This window comes from Oryctolagus cuniculus, chromosome 5, assembly GCF_964237555.1.
Source record: "Oryctolagus cuniculus chromosome 5, mOryCun1.1, whole genome shotgun sequence".
In the NCBI taxonomy this organism is placed as follows: Eukaryota; Metazoa; Chordata; class Mammalia; order Lagomorpha; family Leporidae; genus Oryctolagus; species Oryctolagus cuniculus.
The window spans coordinates 148,819,407-148,839,273 of record NC_091436.1 but is presented as its reverse complement, the minus strand read 5'-3'; the positions used below and the strand labels follow the sequence as shown (position 1 = coordinate 148,839,273).

The 19,867-nt window shown below is 45.8% G+C and overlaps 1 long non-coding RNA gene across 1 annotated transcript in view; it reads left to right on the top strand.

Moving 5' to 3' along the window:
- The window catches only part of LOC138849703 (uncharacterized), a 70,777-nt gene extending 51,385 nt beyond the window's left edge, over positions 1 to 19,392 (top strand). The window contains exon 4 of the long non-coding RNA XR_011388762.1: positions 16,715 to 19,392. This is a non-coding gene — a long non-coding RNA (uncharacterized lncRNA). The remainder of the gene's footprint in view (positions 1 to 16,714) is intronic.
- The last annotated feature ends 475 nt before the right edge of the window (positions 19,393 to 19,867 follow it).

The following is a 19,867-nucleotide window of genomic DNA, read 5'->3' as shown; positions in this document are numbered from 1 at the left end:
TAACCTCCCAGCCTCCTGCCCCCTCTAACAGATCTATCCTCTGCCTTTAAAGCACTATCGGTTTTTGGAGTAAAAGATATCCAGGAAAAGTAGTCCTTGGCTGAAAATAAGCTTAACTAACCAAGATTCCATACGATGTTTGACTGTGTTGAAAAGCAGAAAGAGTACCAAATTGAAATGGAAGAGTTCTCAGATAGTCCAGCTCTCCTGTTGGGTACATGGCAGGAGCGGGTGGCTTTCCCATCCTTTTCAGCTTAGACATGGCCATGTTAGTGGCTTTGGCTAATGAAATATGAGCAGAAACAACACACACCACTTCCGATCAGCTTTAAGACAAAGTGATTATGGCAGCAAGCATCAGATAACCCAGATGCCTACATAATCAGAGCCCCCTCCCCCAGCACATCCACCTTGCATGATGGGGTCTTCAAATAGTTAATGGAAAAAAAGCATGTTATGAAAAACTAGACATGGGTTGGCCGGCGCCACGGCTCAATAGGCTAGTCCTCCGCCTGCGGTGCCGGCATACCAGGTTCTAGTCCCGGTCGGGGTGCTGGATTCTGTCCCGGTTACCCCTCTTCCAGGCCAGCTCTCTGCTGTGGCCAGGGAGTGCAGTGGAGGATGGCCCAAGTGCTTGGGCCCTGCACCCGCGTGGGAGACCAGGAGAAGCACCTGGCTCCTGGCTTCGGATCAGTGCAGTACGCCAGCTGCAGTGCGCAGGCCGCAGCGGCCACTGGGGGGTAAACCAACGGAAAAAGGAAGACCTTTCTCTCTGTCTCTCTCTCTCACTGTCCACTCTGTCTGTCAAAAAATTAAAAAAAAAAAAAAGAAAGAAAGAAAAACTAGACATGGTGTTCAAAGCCAATGTTCACACCAAAAGAAGCTTACCTTTTAAAAAATATTAATTTGTTCAAAAGGTAGAGGGAGAGAGAAACAAAGGGAGAGGGGGAGAGAGAGCTTCTGTTCGCTGGTTCACCCCACAAATGCCCACAACAGCCAGGTAGGGCCAGGCCAAAGCCAGGAATGCAGAACTCTACCTGCGTCTCCCACATGGGTACCCAAGCCATTGTCTGCCACCTCCCAGGATGTGGATTAGCAGGGTCCGGATCAGAAGCAGAGCATCCAGGACTCAAACCAGGCACTCTGATAGGGATGCCGGTGTCCTATGCAGTGACTTAACTCGACATGCCACAACACCTGCCCCTACACTTAATCTTTTGATCCCATTTTCCTAGAACTTTCTGAAGTACTCTCATGATTGTGGTATTAAGTCACCGAGATTTGGGTTTTCTCAAGACTGGCATCCCCTAGTCTGTGAACTAATAGAACACATCACTCGGTATCTAGCATCTTTTCTATGTTTTAGCAAAGACTGCTGACTTCTTCCTACGCTACCTTGGGACAGGGAGTTTCATAAGCACCCTTGGAAGAGTTCCTTTTGAAAGAAAGACACACTGAAAGCACAGACTGGAAACAGCAAGAAGCACGTAGTCTTCTGACGATACCCATTTCTACTGCCATTCTCCGTTTTTTTCTCCTTTTTTTTTTTTTCAAAGTGCCCCTTCCCCGTGTTCAATACGGTGATTTGCTCCAGTGTTTAATCTGTGCCAATTCAACAACGTTACCACAGAATAGTTTCTAATGACCAGTTTTTCCATGCCTGGATTTTGGTTGCAGCCAGTTTTCCATGATTTCTGCTGTTTGTGGTCCTTGTAGGACTCGCTTCGGAAGGAGACTCCCTGCTTGGAGAACACCTGCAGGGCCTGGATTCCGTAACCAACTTTTCCATGCACTTTTTTTTTCAGCTCACCCACTGGGTACTGACCACAAACATGCAAGCTTGAAGGCTGAATGCTAATCAAAAGGGAAACCGGGGTGGGTTGTGACAGTGTCTTGGTTGGAAATTCCTCTGGCCACCAGGGCATGTGTCGAGCACATTGCCTATTGATTACTTGAAAGGTCAGTTCTTTTTCTCTTTGGTTTCCATGCAATTTGCTGTTTTATCGAAATGGAACATGAACATCATTAAACAAATTAAACAATGTTACAAAGCTTGTAATGGAAAAGTACCTTCTACCTCTCTCTCTTTCTCTCTCTCTCTCTCTCTCTCTCCTGGCCTTTGATTTATGCTCCTCAGATCACCCACTTTAAAATCTAGTCATTGTTTTTCTCTCCATGTTTCCAAATCACATAGATGTGTTGATTTCCCGTTGTAGAAAGCAGGACTTAGCTTTATTTTATTAACACCTTCTGCACACACATGCACACAGCAGTGATTTGCTTTTATTATGTAACTAGCCGCCCCAGGACAGGCTGTTTAAAGCAAGTCTTAATCCTGTGGATCAGCAGTTCAGACTTGCTGGGCAGGCGATTTTGGTCTTGCATGAGCTCATCCGTGCAGCTGTCGTCAGTTGCTGGGGCGGCTCGGGCTGACTGACCTCATGGCTCCATGGAGATGCTGTCTGGCACCCCTGGCGGTCTTTCGCCCTCTCACTTGTTCAGACAGAGGACTGGTGGGGTTGGGAGAGGAAGCTTGGAAAGCTTCCTGAGGGTCAGGCTTAGAACGGGCTACCTGGAGCCTCCACCACATTCTCTGCCCAGGGCAGTCGTGTGGGATGGCAGCAGAGGTGGATTCCACCTCTTGATAGGAGACGCTAAGAAGCCCCCGTTGCAAAGAACGCAGGGAGAACAATTTTTGGCCATTTTTGCCATGTCAGACATAACACACATAATAGGCAGACACACACTTCCCCTCAGCACCGTTCTCTACGCAGCTATAACACGTCCTATACCACCAGCAGGAGCTGAATCCACATTCAGTATTTACCCTAGTGTGATGATGGAGGCTTATCTCTAACTAGACCTCATAATGAACGAAGGTGATTACTTTTTCCGGTATTAGCATTTCAGCAGCAATGCCCTCAGAGTAAATAGCTGTCTGTTTTGAGTGGTTTGCTTGTTTTTTTAATATATATATATATATATAGAAGTACCACTAATTCTGCTCCACACTCCAGCAGTAAGTGTAATGGCCTAAGAACAAGCACAGTAGGAGCAGGCTCCTTTCTGTCCACCACCACCCTCTTTCCCCTGAAGTTATCCCCCTAGAGCCTGCTCTTCAGACCTGCTAACGATTGTCACGCTGAGCGGCCTTTACCACGTTCTCTGCTCCGTGTGTTCCTTCTGAGTCTTCCCTCTTCTGGGAGTGGTGTATCTTCCAGTAGATTCCTGAAAAGGGGTGCTTAGAGGGCACCTTGAGTGTCTAAAAATACTTAGCCCACTGTGCACCTGTTCGGCAGCCTGCAGAGGAGCTCCAGGTGGGAGTGATTTTCTTTGGGGGCTGTTAAGCATTGCTCTTCTCCCTCCCAATATTATTTATGAGACCGCTGAGGCCATTCTCATGCATGATCCTTTCCAGGTAATCAGATTTTCTTTTCTAGAAGTTTCTAGGATCATCTTGATATTACTAGACTTAAAAAAAGATACTGTTGTATCTTAGTAGGGGTCTTTTTTTTTTTTTTTTTTTTTTTTTTTTTTTGACAGGCAGAGTGGACAGTGAGAGAGAGACAGGGAGAAAGGTCTTCCTTCGCCATTGGTTCACCCTCCAATGGCCGCTGCGGCCGGCGCACCGCGCTGATCCGAAGGCAGGAGCCAGGTGCTTCTCCTGGTCTCCCATGGGGTGCAGGGCCCAAGGACCTGGGCCATCCTCCACTGCACTCCCGGGCCACAGCAGAGAGCTGGCCTGGAAGAGGGGCAACCGGGACAGAATCCGGCACCCCAACCGGGACTAGAACCTGGTGTGCCGGCGCTGCAGGCGGAGGATTAGCCTAGTGAGCTGTAGCGCCGGCCAGTAGGGGGTCTTTTATTCATTAATGGGATAGGTATACTGACACCTTCAACCTAATAGCTTCTACTTTCTTCTGGGCATCTTCTGGCATCATTTACAGATGTTCTATTTTTATTGTTTTCTTTTTATTCTAAAACTGTTTTGCATCTTTTTACCTTTTGAGTGGTTTTAAAACTATTTTTCTTCTATTTAATAGTCACTTATTCTATAATTTTTGAAGTCTAAGAACTCTTTACGACTATTCCTTTTGGGAACTGGCACTGTGGTGTAGTAGGCTAAGCCTCTGCCTGCAGTGCCGGCATTCCATATGGACTCTGGTTCTAGTCCTGGCTGCTCCTCTTCCCATCCCGCTCTCTGCTATAGCCTGGGAAAGCAGCAGAAGTGGCCCAAGTTCTTGGGTTTCTTCACCCACATAGGAGACCCCGAGGAGGCTCCTGGCTCCTGGCTCCTGGCTTCAGATCAGCCCAGCTCCAGCCGTTGTCACTATTTGGAGAGTGAACCAGTGCGTGGAAGACCTTTCTCCCTGTCTCTCCCTCTCTCTGTTACTCTCTCTCTAATAAATTAATTAAATTTTTTTAAAAAAAAGATTATTCCTTTTAATAACATTCTATTCTTTCATAGATGCAGTATCTTTCATCTCCTTGAAGGTTTTTCTTCTGCTCCCTGGATGTCTTCTTGCCTCTGTTACGTTTGTTATCTTTAGACTTCGCCTTTTGTGTTAGAGCTTTTTCTCAAATATCTACTACTCCTTGGCTGTCCGTGTTTAGGAGTCCTATAAAGCCGGTGGTAGCCGATGTACCTATAACTGATTCACTGGAGGGCGGTCAGGTATTTTGCATTTGCATTAGTTTTCCAATGCAGTTGTAACAAATTACCACAAACATGGAGGCTTCACAACACAACCGTATTTTACCCTGTGGAGGCCAGCAGCCTGAGGCAACCTGACGGTGCTAGAATTAGGACGTTGTTGGGCTGCAAATCTTTTCTGGAGCCTCTGAGGGAGAATCTATTTCCTTCCCTTTCCCAGCTTCTAGAAGACTCCAGCAACAGCGGGTTCAGGGTGTTCTCCTAGCCCATGACTCTGATGTTCTTTTCTGCCTCTGTCTTCTACTTGGACGAAACCTAGTGATTACATTGCACCTGCCTGGGTAACCTAGGATACCACCAGCTGATCAACCAACTTAGTGCCACCTGTCACCTTAATTCCCCTTTGCCGTGGAACCCAGCACACTCACGGGTCCCATCTACAGCCTCCCTCAGCTTCCCCCCATGCTGTGTAGGCCTGTCTGCCAGCATCCTGTCAGCAAGAGGAAATTAATGCTTGCAATGCCACTATTCGGTCTCTACCAGCCCCCTTGGTCTCCCTGGTATCCAAATGTCACCAGTGTCCTCAGCTGTGCCCAGTTCACCTCTGCAGAACCTTCTCATTCAACCTCATTTGGTGGAATAAACCACCAGTCTTGTATGAGTTGGGAAGGGATCGTGGCAGGCAGAGCAGATACCATAGAGAACTTAGCATCGAACTACTCCTTCAACAGATTTTACTCACTTCTGTGTTCAGCCCTGCCCACATCCTTTCCAAGGCAGCGGGCCCCTCTATTGCTGAGACTCTCCAGGGGTCTGTGGCTTCCTTCAAGCTGATTTTTGGATTGCCTTACCGGCTGTCACCATGCAACCTTCCCCTGTCTGCTAAGTCAGTGATTGCCCACCCATCTGCTCTGTAGTGTTGAAATATTGCTTTAGAGAAGGCTAGTCTGTCCTTCTCTCCTGGGGGTAGACTGTGGGAGAGGCGCCCCTGTCTCCCCCTCCCCCACCCCAGGGTAAATATCCTAAATAGAGTCTGGTGGGGAGGCCAACGTGAATGTCATACAGCTGCAGCTTGTAGAACACCAGGGACACGCCCACTGGGTTTGACCTTGAACCACGTGTGCTTGTTTACTTGAGCACTATTTAACGTTGTGTGCTCTAGCCTGGCCTGTGGATTATAAGACCTACTGGCTGCCATCAGTCCCTTCCTTCGTACAGGTAAATCTCTCTCAGTTGGACGTCTGGGTCGTGGCCTTTGGAATTAATGATGTTATACATGAGTCCCCTTGCACTTTGGGCTCTCTTAGTGCCAGAGTTGCTGTTTCCTGTTTTATTCTCCTGGTACTTATTGATGTGTGCTCTTTGATTCTCTACTGTCACCGTAGTGGGCCTTTGTTAGAGAGGGGAGCTACAATTTTTTTTTAAAGATTTATTTATTTACTTGAAATCAAAGTTGAGAGAGAGCGAGCGAGCGAGCAAGCGCTCTTCTATTTGCTGATCTACTCAGCAGTTGAACACAATGTCCAGGGCTGGGTCCGGCTGAAGCTGGGAGTTTCTTCCAGGTTTCCCATATGAGTGCAGGGGCTCAAATATTTGGGCCATCTTCTGCTGCTTTTCCCAGGCCATTAGTAGGGAGCTGGATCAGAAGTAGAGCATCCAGGACTTGAACCAGTACCCATATGGGATGCCGACATCGCAGGCAGCAGTTGTGCGAACTACACCACAGCAGTAGCCCCGTAATTTCTTTTGAACCTGCTTGTGTAGCTAGAGGTCCCCATGGTTTGTTTTTTGGAGCAATGAGTAATTATGGGACCAATTATTTCTTTGCATTTTGCATGGTGACCAGTTTCCATTAGTTTTCATTAAATATTGGTGACAAGAGTTCAGACACTTTTGTATCCCCTGTGAAAGAAAAAAGATTGGAGTAATGGTGGCAATTATCAAGTGGCAATCTCAAAATAGTAATGTAAAAATACTGCGCTTTGCTGGGACCAGAGTAGATGCATAATAGGGCATTTGTATGAATTGCATGATGCCTAAAGTGCACTCCAGGAATCCTGCAGGTCCAGGCAATAGTCCCAATATCTCTAAGCACAAACTGTACACATTGAGCTGGTTCTAAACGAATACTTGATGAATCTGCTCATTGTTTTTTCTCAGAGTTGAAGCTAGGAAAACCAGCTTGTTCTCAGTGTTGTAAGCGGATGTTGAAAAGTATTACATCCTAATCAACTTCAGTAAAGGTTAAGATACTGAATTTCTTGGAAAGCATAAATATAGTAGTTATCCTGATAGCAGGTCAGTTAATTTAATATACAGAATATGTGGGTTTTGCTACCTCCTAGTTTATTAATATGTGATTGTTTTCCTTCTGCCCCCAGAGCATACTATTTCGGTCATTGTTTCTCTTTTCTGACACCTTCCATTCAGGGAATGGAAGTTTGGCCAAATGCTATTTTGACAGTGCAAGTGAGTGCGGTGGGGACATCATCCAGTTAGAAAAAGCATGAAAGCGACAGTCTCGGACTTTATTGTTTTAGCACCATGGCACTTGCTGCAAGTACTTGCTGCCCTTCTGTCCTCTGTGGATATCTGAGAGATGTGGGATCTGGCGCTGGGTTCTCGGGAGCCTTCAGGCACACAGCAGTTTGCTCAGTCCAATAGTGAACACCTTGACTAGTCAGGCCCCAAATGAGGATGCTGGCTGCTCCCAGAAACCACCTCCTGGCCCAGAGCCAGTGTCCCCAACTTTACTGGGCTTCCTTGACTCTGGGAGCAGCAGCACCAGAGCTCACCGGAGCTTGATTGTGTTAGTCAGGTCTACCTCTCTGAAATGCTACTAATTAGCTGTTAACACATGGCGCATTCCTACACACCTCCCTGCATAGAACAGCCAGCTCAACTCCAGCTTGAGTTGACAAGTGAGAAGGAATGGTTATGAGACATTCTGTTCCTCTAGAGGAGAGTGAAAGAAGTCACTGGGTAAATTGTATGTAATGGTGTTTGTTGTGCCATATTTATGACTCCACACATGGGCCCTCATCCGGAGTGCATGGTGGGTAAGAAAACAGAAGGGGAGGGAAAATATTTCTATTTAATCTGCGCTGCAAAGACATAAAAGGAATTGAAGGGATACTTACTAAACCTAAACTAGCTTTGTGACCTTCGACTCATCTTTCTTCTCTTGTGACTTCAATTTTTACTCATTTGTAAGTGAAGGGATTGAATTTTATATATATCGAACTAAAAGGGTTGTTTTTTCCAATGTTAGGCCTAAGATTTCAAGAAAGGTAATTTTCACAAAGCAGTCAGAGACAACAGCCTCTGAAAAAATGTATCTCCCATCAGAGAAGGATTTATAATTCTATCCAGCTTGGACTTAATGCCTTTGTACAAATATAGGTGTGAGGGGCCGGCGCTGTTGCTCAATGGGCTAATCCTCCGCCTGCGGTGCCAGCACACCGGGTTCTAGTCCCGGTCGGGGCGCCGGATTCTGTCCCGGTTGCCCCTCTTCCAGGCCAGCTCTCTGCTTTGGCCAGGGAGTGCAGTGGAGGATGGCCCAAGTCCTTGGGCCCTGCACCCGCATGGGAGACCAGGAGAAGTACCTGGCTCCTGGCTTTGGATCGGCGCGATGTGCTGGCTGCAGCGCGCAGGCCGCGGCAGCCATTGGAGGGTGAACCAACGGCAAAAGGAAGACCTTTCTCTCTGTCTCTCTCTCTCACTGTCCACTCTGCCTTTCAAAAAAACATAATAAAAACCAACAAATAAAGATGTGAGAATCTTGTAATGAGTGAGGAATAGACTGAAGTACAGAATAGGAAGAAGTAACATTTTAGAAGTTTCTAAAAAATGAATGCTTGAAGGGCTCTGTGCTTTGGTAAATTGTCATCTAGTACCAAAGAGAACGTTAGACTTAATTTATCATTTCATTTGTCCACATAGAACATTCTAAATATCATGCTGCTGTACCTGTCTGCTGTTGGTACCTGAAGATTTCAGAGCCCAAGGCAAAGAGAACAGGGTGCTGTCATGCACTGGGTCCTGGACATCTCGGCACCTGTACCATTTGTCTCAAATCACCTCATGTAGATTCTTCTCCCTCCTCTCCCCTCCTTCAAGATTTTGAGAGGTAGAGTTACAGAGAGGGAAAGACAGAGAGGTCTTCCATCTGCTGGTTCACTCCCCAATTGGCTGCAATGGCTAGAGCTGGACCAATCTGGAGCCAGGAGCAGCTTCTTCCAGGTCTCCCACGTGAGTGCAGGGGCCCAAGCACAAGTAATAAATAAGTAAATCTTTTAAACATTTTTTTTTAAAAAAAGCACTCACCTTTTGAAAAATATTTATTTGAATGACAGAGAGTGAGTACTTCCATCTATGGGTTCGCTCCCCAGATGGCCTCAACAGCCAGAACTGGGCCAGACCAAAGCCAGGAGTCTGGAACTCCATCTGGGCTTCCCATGTAGGCGGAAGGGGCCAAGCACCTGGGCCATCCTCCATTGCTTTCCCAAGCACATTAAACAGAAAGCTGGAGCGGAAACAGAGCTGCCAGGACTCACAAACTGGCACTTGCATGTGATGGTGGTGTGGCAGGCTGCAGCTTAACTTCCTGTGCCACAACACCAGCCTTCAAATCTTATATTTTTAATTTATTTTCTTAAAAGACTTATTTATTTGAAAAGCAGAGTTACAGGGAGAAGGAGAGACAGATTTCCATGTGCTGGTTCAACTTCTAAATGATTGCAACAGCCAGGGCTGGGCCATGCTGAAGTCAGGAGCCAGGAGTTTCTTCCAGGTCTCACACGTAGGTGGCAGAGCCCCAGCACCTGGGCCGTCCTCCGCTGCTTTCCCAGGCACATTAGCAGGGAGCTGGAATGGAAGTAGAACAACTGGGACTCAAACCAGTACCTATATGGGATGCTGGCACTGCAAGCCATGGCTTTAACCTCCTGAGCCCCCAGCCAGGCAAATCTTATTTCTTATAAGTTATAGATATACGAGCTCAAAATGCTGTTTGCAGACATTTTCAAAGCCTAATTTCACTCTTTTGGGTGGCTGATACAAGTTTGGTATCAGATTCCTCATGAACTATAGGTAAAGCTGAGTATTGCATCCCGCTTCAGCTTGGTTTCCTGGGGGAACCACCAGTTTTCCTGACTGGGAGTGGATTTCACAGGCAGATACAACAAGGTGCTGAAGGCAGAGAACTGGTCCAGGAGCCCCAAGCAAACATTGTTCAAGGCCCAGCTGTTACTAACTAGCTGGCTACATAAGGGCAAAGCCTCTTTCCTGGGCCCTGGTTTCTCTACAATGTGTAATGCCTGTGTCATAGTATCTTGCATGGTTTGCTTTGTGGAACAGTACCAGACTGAAAATAGCTTAAATAAGCAGAGATATTGAGTTGTTCTAATATGCTCATTACCATGTGACCAAATTTTATATCTTGCATTTTTTTTTTTAAATCCAACTAGTGATTGCCTAAAATGTTGCCAAAAATTCACTGTCTTCTGGAGGCCGGCTTTGTGGCAAAGCAAGTAAAGACACCACCTGCAACACCAGCATCCTATATGGGTGCTAGTTCGTGTCCTGGCTGCTCCACTTCTGATCCAGCTTCCTGCTAATGGTCCGGGAAAAGCAGCAGAAGATGGTCCAGGTGTTTAGGCCCTTCCCTTAGACCTGGATGGAGCTCCCTGCTTCGGCCTGGCCCAGTGCTGGCCGTTGCAGCCATTTGGGTAGTAAACCAGTAGATGCAAGATTTTTCTTTCTCTTTTTTTTATTTTTTATTTTTTATTTATTTTTTGACAGGCAGAGTGGACAGTGAGAAAGAGAGACAGAAAGGTCTTCCTTTTTTGCTGTTGGTTCACCCTCCAATGGCTGCCACAGCCAGCGCACCGCGCTGATCCGAAGGCAGGAGCCAGGTGCTTCTCCTGGTCTCCCATGGGGTGCAGGGCCCAAGCACTTGGGCCATCCTCCACTGCACTCCCTGGCCAAAGCAGAGAGCTGGCCTGGAAGAGGGGCAACCGGGACAGAATCTGGCGCCCCGACTGGGACTAGAACCTGGTGTGCCGGCGCAACAAGGCGGAGGATTAGCCTAGTGAGCCGCGGCGCCGAGATTTTTCTTTTTCCACGTCTCTTCCTCTTTCTGTAACTGACTTTCAAAATCTTAAACAAAACACTACCTTCCAGCCTCCGTAGTGTTTTGTGCTCTCTCTTGAACCTGTGCCTATCCTGACACTTGCTCCCCAGCTGCCCCCTTGTGAGATTGTGGATTCTGGCCTCAGAGAGCCCATCCATGTTGACTCTGAAATCACCAGCACAGAAGCCGTGGACTTCGTCTACTCTCGCCAAGGAAAAGGAAGTAGTCCCTTCAGAACACAGTTCTGATCTCTCTCTCCCATTCCGTGATACATTTTAGAATCCAGATAGTGCATTGGTAGGGTCTTGTTTGAGAGCAATTTGCAGTTCTCCAAGCCCTGCTCTTTTCCATGACTCAATTCAGCTAGGATTAGGCTCATGAAACCCTGTGAACAATGAAACGCTGACAAAGGCCTAAGACAGAGGCCTGATTTCTATTCATGTACAGGAAGGTTGGAGTAGGTTCCTCACAAGAGCATTTTCAAAAAGCCGTCACTGACACAGGCTCTATCTTGCTGTCCAGCAGTTTTTAGCACAGGACTTCTACTTTGTGATGAAAGACAACTGCTCCAGTTTCATCCAGACGTCAGTCTCTTCTGAGCTCAGGCACTGGCTTTGCCACCTGTGGGTGTGTGATTTGGATAAATCACTTGGTCTTTCTTTAAGATTTATTTATTTAAAAGGCAGAGTTACAGAGAGGCAGAGGTAGAGAGAGAGAGGTCTTCCATCCGATGGTTCACTCCCTAGATGGCTGCAAAGGCTGGAGCTGCACTGATCCGAAGCCAGGAGCCAAGAGCCTCTTCAGGTCTCCCATGTGAGTGCAGGGGCCCAAGGACTTGGGTCATCTTCTACTACTTTCCCAGGCCATAGCAGAGAGCTGGATGGGAAGTGGAGCAGCCAGGACTCAAACCAGCATCCATGTGGGATACCAGCACTGCAGGTGGCAACTTTACCTGCTAAGCCACAGCACCGGCCCAATCACTTGGTCTTTCTAAGCAGCTATTCCTTCTCCATGGGAAACATGGATAAAGCTACTCATTTCACAGGGTTTCTAGGTTAAATAAGAAATTGGTTTATAGGAAATAACTTATGCAAATGTCATTGTGTGGGTTTGTTTTTTTTTTAAGATTTGAGAGGCAGAGTTAGGGAGGGGAGGAGGGAGAGAAGGACAGAGATTTGCCATCTGCTGATTCACTCCCCAGATGACCACAATGGCCAGAGCTGGGCAGGTCCGAAGCTAGGAGCTTCTTCAGGGTCTCCCATGTGGGTGCAGTAGCCCAAGGACTTGGGCCATCATCTGCTGCTTTCCCAGGCACATTAGCAGGGAGCTGGATCAGAAGTGGAGCAGCCAGTTTCAAACTGGTGCCCATATGGAATGCTGGTACCATAGTCAGTGGCTTTACCTACTGTGCCACAGCACTGGGCCCAAAAATGTCACATCTTGAAGCTGGGAGGACCCCAACTTAATATGGCATTTCCTCAACAAATAGACATTGTTGTATGCCTAATGTATACAGGTAGGCAATGTAGTGGTAAAGACACTCCGGGGGCCAGCATTGTGGTGTAGTGGGTTAAGCCAGCTGCAACAGTGGTGCCCCATATGTGCACTGGTTCAAGTCCCGGCTGCTCCACTTCTGATCCAGCTCCCTGCTAATGGCCTGGGAAAAGCAGTAGAAATGGCACAAGTGTTTGGGCTGCATGTGGGAGCCCTGTAAGAAGTTCCTGGCTTTGGCCTAGCCCAGTGTTGGCTGTTGCAACTATCTGGGGAGTGAATCAGCAGAGGGAAAATTTTTTCCCAACCCCTCCCCTTTCTCTTTCCTTCTCTGTAACTCTGACTTTCAAAACAAATCTTAAAAAAAAAAAAAAAGACTATGATTTTGGACTACCTGAGTTCACATGCCAGTTCCACAATTCACTAGCTGTGTGTCACTAGGCAAATAGCATCTTTGTGCTTCAGTTTCTTGGCAAAATAGGATTCTACCTAAGTACACAGGACTGATATGTGCATTAAGTGTAATAGTTCCTGTAAAGACCCATACTGGGCTTAAAGAAGAACTGTTATGATTAGGAAATGACATACATCATCTTGCATTTTCATCCTAAGGAGCAGAGATTGTATTCGCTCCATTTGGCAGGTGGGAGAGATTACAAATTTCTAACGTCACAGCCCCTGTAAGTACCAGAACTGGGATTTGAACTTGGGCCTTTGTGAATATATGGTAGTCCACTGAGTCTAGTTGGAATGCTAGCCAGTTCATACTCATCGACCTTATTTCTAAGAAAATCAGGAAAGCCTTTGGCAGATGTCTCCCTGGATTTCTCAGGGATGAGAGAGCAAAAAAGGCCTGAGCCTTGGATGTAGCAGCAGCAGAGTGGGCTGGGCATGCCTGGCCTGGCATGTCGGGGGAGGTTTGGGGGTACAGTGGATGAGTCCACCACTTCTGAAATCACTTGGGAGCCCCAGGCCCTGCAGCCCAGGATGGCTCCAAAGTTCATGGAACACAGATTTGAGAGCTGGCACCTTCTTGATTTAATGACCATTTCTGGAAGTCATGTCACACTAAAGTTTATATGTCATTAGCCAAAACTTAGTCACATGGCCATAGCCAGCTGCAAGAGAGGCAGGAAAATGTAGTATTCAGGCAGTCATAGGCAGAGCGTAATGGAAGTGTTGTGGGGAAAGATCCCTGGAATCTGTCCCAGATCAAATATTCTGGATTTTTCCATGATCAAATATCTATGAACTATTTTCCTGGAAAGACTTCAAGATTAAATTAGGAAGAACTGTCCTGGGTAGGACAAGCCAAAGAGGAGAGAAGATGTGTTAAAGACAATGGCAAGATATGTTAGATTGCTCCAAAAAGTCTTAACACATCCACATGGAATTCTGTCCACCTGTCGGGGTGATCCAAGGTCGATAGTGGTTATGGGTTAACTAGAAATGTTTCCATGGAGAAATTTTATTCCAAATCCAAAAAGCAGGAAAGATTACATAAGACAATGAGACAAGCTCTTTCAGGAATGAGCAGAGTTGCTTTTTCACAAAACCACAAAGTAAAAAATTTTTGGAGTACTCCTCACTTCTAACTGCTTATGTAATTTCCCTCTCCATGCGTACTTTTGGGGCATGTGATGTATAGGCACACACACACACATTCATGTGTGTGCCTACACGGAGGTGCATACTAACGCTTGCATGAACCATGAAGGAAGATTTCATTATGTTAGCACATTCATTTTTATGCACTTGAGATTTAACTTGCTACCCATTACAAGAGTCCTGTGCAAATTATATTTTGAAACTTAGAAACGAATATTCCTTCAATTCTAGTCAACAGGTGGCCTCAGGGGAAGTAAACTGAACAACCCTTGGAAGATTATAAAGAATGTTTCTGCCCTCAGAGAGGTTCTGCTCCTACAGGTAGAAAGCCAGGCACATACCTTCCAAGAAAAATACACAGTATGAATATTCAGATTACTATGAGGCCCTGGGATTGCAGAATCTCATCCTAGTTTGAGAAGCGGCTGGTGAGAAGTGGGTCATACTTTCTGGGTAAAATTGGAAGTGGGCAAAAGACTGATACTCATGTCGGGCAGAAGGACCAAGCTGAGAAGTACAGAGATGGTCAGTAGTTCCCGTGCTGGAGCAAAGCTGTCGGGGAGCCCTTTGACTCGACACTGAAATTGCCACTTCAAGACAATTCTTGTCTTGAAGACCCTAGAACTTTAATGAGAAAAATAGGTGAGACAAGAAAGTGAGATGAGAAAATACCTTGAGCAAGGCTGGTCAACAAGAAATGATGTCGGCAGGCAGCACGCTGGCTGGAGGTAGAAGAGACAGGACCCAAGCAGACAATGCTGGAAACCAGCCTCTTTCCAGAGGAGGGCTCTCAGGGGCCAGACTAGAGGCTGTGGGGATTGAGAAGACTGAATGTATCACAAAACAGATGCTTGAGGGAGGGCGCCCTTCTAAGAGCAGGTAACAGGATGTGGACCTCCACAGTTTGCAAGCTTAGGAACATGGGAGGGAAAGGCTGGGGAACCATGGTGGACCAAAGGAAAGAGCGGAAGAACACAATTGTGGACCTGCAGAGGTGAGGGGCCCTGTAAGCCATTCAAGAGTCTTAGTTTTTTACAGGCTTTGGGGACATACCAGTAGCAATAGAGACATGAGACCTGCCTTCCCTGATACTAGTATCTCAGCAGGAGGAAGATATACAACACCCAACACCATCTTGGGGAAAGTCACCAGGCAAATAACAAACTGGGGGAGACACAATGTGTATCACAGATACATGGTGAATTTCATAATGAAAAGCGCATTGATCAGAGAGTAAAAGATTAAAAGTCCAAAAGAAAGCAGACAAGAGCCTGAGCAGATAGTTCACATACAGGAAAAAATACACAAATGATCTTTACACAAAAAGATACTCAACATGACTCAGTCAGTGTTTCTTCCCTCCCAATCAAAAGTTGGACCCAACCTGACTGTTGAGACCGTGAAAACATGCACTGTTTTTCTAATGAAAGTGCAAAATGATACAGCCCACCAGGAGGGTGATATGGTGATGGCTACCAAAATTACTGATTCCCTTCTCCATTGGCACAGCAAAGTAATTCTGTTTTTGCCTCCCCACACGTCCACCTGTGCATGCATAAAACAGCACACACACATGTAGCTGTTCTTGGAGCATTATTGAAAACAGTCCATTGGTTACCATGAAGAACTGGTTCCAAGAACTGTTCACTGTGGAATAAGGTGCAGCTGTGAAAAGGAGACAGGAGGTTCTTTATACCTTGCGAGAGAATAGGCTCCAAGCTATGCTGTAAGGGGGAAAAGCATGATGTGGAATATGCATTAAGTAGGAGGAAGTTCCAAAAAGTGTGTGGAAAACAAAATTAAAAGCCATTTGGTTGCAACATGTTGAAATCCCTGTATAGGGCTATCTTCTGAAGCTTCACAGAAATGTGTACTATGAAAAACTGTGCATGCATTTCAAAAATTTTTTGCACCAAAATAACTTCTAATTCCAATTTCTCACAAACTTTTTGAAATACCTTTGTATGTTATCTTTTGTGTTACAAAGACGGAAAACACAAGTCTTACATTTTTATTAGCTTTTTTGTTTACATTTGTCTTTGTAAAACAGAACACTGGAAATATAAATGAGAAATGTCTAAAGGGAGTAGGAATGCTAGATAGCTTAGCATAGATCTTTATTTCATATTGATTTTTGTTAACTACGTAAACATCTTAGCAACTTAAATAACCACACCACAGAATTTAGAATTGCAACTTTAAATAAATGAGACATAGGTGGTATGATCATAGCCAAGAGATTTGACCTAATCAGAGTAGTCAGGGAAAGCTTCCGTGAGGTGGTGGCTCTTGAACTGAGATCTGAGGACTAAATAGAAGTTAACAGATTCAGAGAGCAAAGAAGAATATTAAAATCTGAGTGTAAAGGCCCATTGAAGGGAAGCAAACTGCGCTTAGGAAGAACTGAAAGAAAGCAGTAAAGCAAATCAAGCTACGAGACAGGCTGGACCAATAAGGGCAGGTTCCACTTGGGGCTTGCAGGCTAAGAAATGTGTGTGTTTTAATTCTAAAGGCAATAAGAAACTAAAAGGGTTTTTAACAGGCACACATGATGGAGTCTGGGAGAGTTTGTACTTTATTCAGGGGTTATCCATAGTCACTAAAAACTGAAGAGGAAAAAATTTGGTGCACTCTTGTTCATAGAAACAACTGCTAGTCTCTCAGTTCTCCCACATGCACCCATAAAATCACACACAATGCTGCTAACAACATTTCACATATTTTAATTATGACCCATCAGTTGCTATTTGCTAAAAACATTACACAAATTGCACAAAGGATAAAGTTGTTATAGTCTAATTTACATTGGAACTTATCTCCGTTTCCAGGCAACATCATTGCACTGGATAATGATGGCTCCGACCCTCAGAATCTTTCACAATCTGGTACGTGAAATAAAGGAGGAAACCAATTTCTATGTGTTCAGGCCAGTATCACAGCCTATTACATCCAGCCAGGGAATAAAACCCATTGTTAATGCACCATTTGATAAGAACACTTAACCTCAGTATGTGTTGTAATTAAAGAGATAATTAGAACTTCACTAGAACTGTTTAAGACCAGGCATACATTTGAAATTCACCTAGAATGAAAATTGCATTGTCTAAGACCAATCCAAGATTTTTTCTTCCAAATTTACCTTGCCTGCTCTTCCTACCCCCAAAGCTTTTGCAATCTAAGAAATGTGAAAAGATAAGAACTTCATAGGTAGTGCATATCACAGAAGACTAATGGGTTCAGTCAAAAATTGCTTTACAGTTATATGAAAAGGGGGGAAAAAAAATCTTGATTTTGAAAACCAGCTTCAGAGACCAAGCACAGAGAAGATGAAGTGCGTCATGTATGCAAAGAAGGAAAAAAAATCCTGCTCGTGCATGAATCCACTCATAAAATGTTAATATATGCATAAGAAAATTGTGTTCCTTAATCTCTGAAGAAACACTTATCACTAAGAACCCTTTAATTCTTTTCCTGTGCTTGATTTATTAGCTTATGAAATTATGTTAATAGCCTTCATGTTAATGGTTTGGGGGCTCCAATGACCTGATTTTAATAATGAAGTAATTTATGCAATAAATGCAATCAGCATCTATGAATCTCACTTAACAGAACATATTGGTGATTAGCCAATGCTAAAACAAGTGACAGTCAGCTTGGGGCAGGCCAAGCTGTGCTACGGCAGAGAAAATAGAGCTGCTGCCGACAGGGAGGTGGGGGCTCTTCCGTGCCCATGATCCAGGCTGCAGCTCTGGACAGCAAAAGCTTTGCCAGAGAAATGGAGACTGAACTTGAAATTAATTTGCGAAGTGTTAAATGAATCTGATACCTCAGTAACTGCACAGCTCATCTACACAGGACGTGTATGCGTGACAAGGGATATCCGCGTCTTTGTTGCAATGGAATAGTTCCTTGAAAGAGACTGGGGAATACAGAAAATGACAGCCAACCCGCTGAACCCCAGAAGAGGAAGGGCTCTGAGAAGCTGGTATGGGAGATTCCAATCCTGCGACTGTAAAATCCGTATCCTGGAGTAGCCGGGGTGCTGCTGTTTCTCCGCGTTGGCTTTGAGAGCGTTGTGTTGAATGTCGCTTTCGGAGGAGGTCTTTTGACTTCTTTCTGTTCCCTACAGATCTGAAGCTTAGAAACAACAGACACCCATAGGCACTCACTGTAGTATACTTGCTCTGTGATGGCTAATTGAGATCCCCCCCCCCACTTTGTTTTTCCTTCAGAGAAACTTCTCTCCCCACCTCCTCCCAGGAAGTAAGTTTCCATGTCTTTCTCTTATTTCATAAATATGCCTTCCAGGAATTCCATAGGAGGTCTTCAAAACGTTCATGGGAAACAGAATTAAAAGATAGTTATTTGGGTACAAAAAATTTAGAAATCCATGCGTAGTTTTTTCATAATCCACATTTTGCCATGAGCTCTTTTAATGCCCTTCATATCTCCCTTCTAACTGAAGTCTATTAAATCATTCTCTTTCTAGAAATCAACACAGGTGACTGCCATTGCCCTCCAGTCCCACTACCCTCACCATTGACTACACCAAGCCCCAGCCTTGGCTGAGGAGAGCAACCTGAGCTTCCACACACCCACATGCACCAGCACAAACATCCTGGCAGCCCCCAGCCCCCATCTCCTCTGCCAACACTGCCATGCCACGAGAGTCTTTTGTGAGTGTTTACGAATATGGCTGGCTGGAGTATTTGATAGAATGCTACTTCTCCCTCTAAGAAAGTTTAACATCAGCTAAGCTTTGGCCAAACATTAAGTGCAAAAAAAAGCAAAAAATTAAATCAGCTAGACTCTAAATTGTAATGTAGGAAAAACAACATTGGCTTTGGACTCAGAGCCCTGGGGCTTATAACTTGGCTTCTACCTCTCCTTACTTGTGGAGTTGGTCAAAGGATTTGACTGTTTGGGATTTATATTTATTTCTGTTTTTCTAAATTTAAATGAATGGGTATTGTGATGGTTAATTCTGTGTGTCAACTTGACTAGGACATGGAGTACTCAGATCAAATGATATTTCTGCACACGGCCAGCATTTGAATTGGTAGGCTCAGTAAAGTGGAGTGGTTGCCCTCCCCAGTATGGGTGGGCATTGCCCAATCTCTTAAAGGCCTGAATAGAACAAGAAGTGAAAGAAGGCCGGCGCCGCGGCTCACTAGGCTAATCCTCCGCCTAGCGGCGCCGGCACACCGGGTTCTAGTCCCGGTCGGGGTGCCGGATTCTGTCCCGGTTGCCCCTCTTCCAGGCCAGCTCTCTGCTGTGGCCAGGGAGTGCAGTGGAGGATGGCCCAGGTGCTTGGGCCCTGCACCCCATGGGAGACCAGGAAAAGCACCTGGCTCCTGGCTCCTGCCATCGGATCAGCGCGGTGCGCCGGCCGCAGCGCGCTGGCCGCGGCGGCCATTGGAGGGTGAACCAACGGCAAAGGAAGACCTTTCTCTCTGTCTCTCTCTCTCACTGTCCACTCTGCCTGTCAAAAAAAAAAAAAAAAAAAAAAAGAAGTGAAAGAAGGGGATGGGCGTTTGGCGTATAAGTGAAGATTACTGAATTCAGTAGAGGAGTGCTCGGGTTCCATGTCTGGCTCCGGCTCCTCATTCCAATTTCCTGCCAGTGCAGACCCTGGGTGTAATTGAGTTGCTGCCACCCACATGAGAGACCTGGACTGCATTCCCAGCTCCTGGCTCCTGCCAGGCCCTGACTTGGCTGTTAGAGGTATGTGGGAAGTGAACCAGCGGATGGGAGATCTTTCCCTGGATTGTTTTCTCTCCGTCTCTCTCTCTCAAATTAATTAACTTAAAAAGTAGAGGAAGGGGGTTGGTGCTGTATTACGGTAGCTAAAGCAGCTTTCTATGACTCCAGCATCCCAGCGGGCACCAGTTCGAGTTCTAGCTGCTCCACTTCTGATCCGGCTCCCTGCTGGTGGCCTGGGAAATCAGTAGAGGATAGCCCACTTGTTTGGGCCCCTGCCA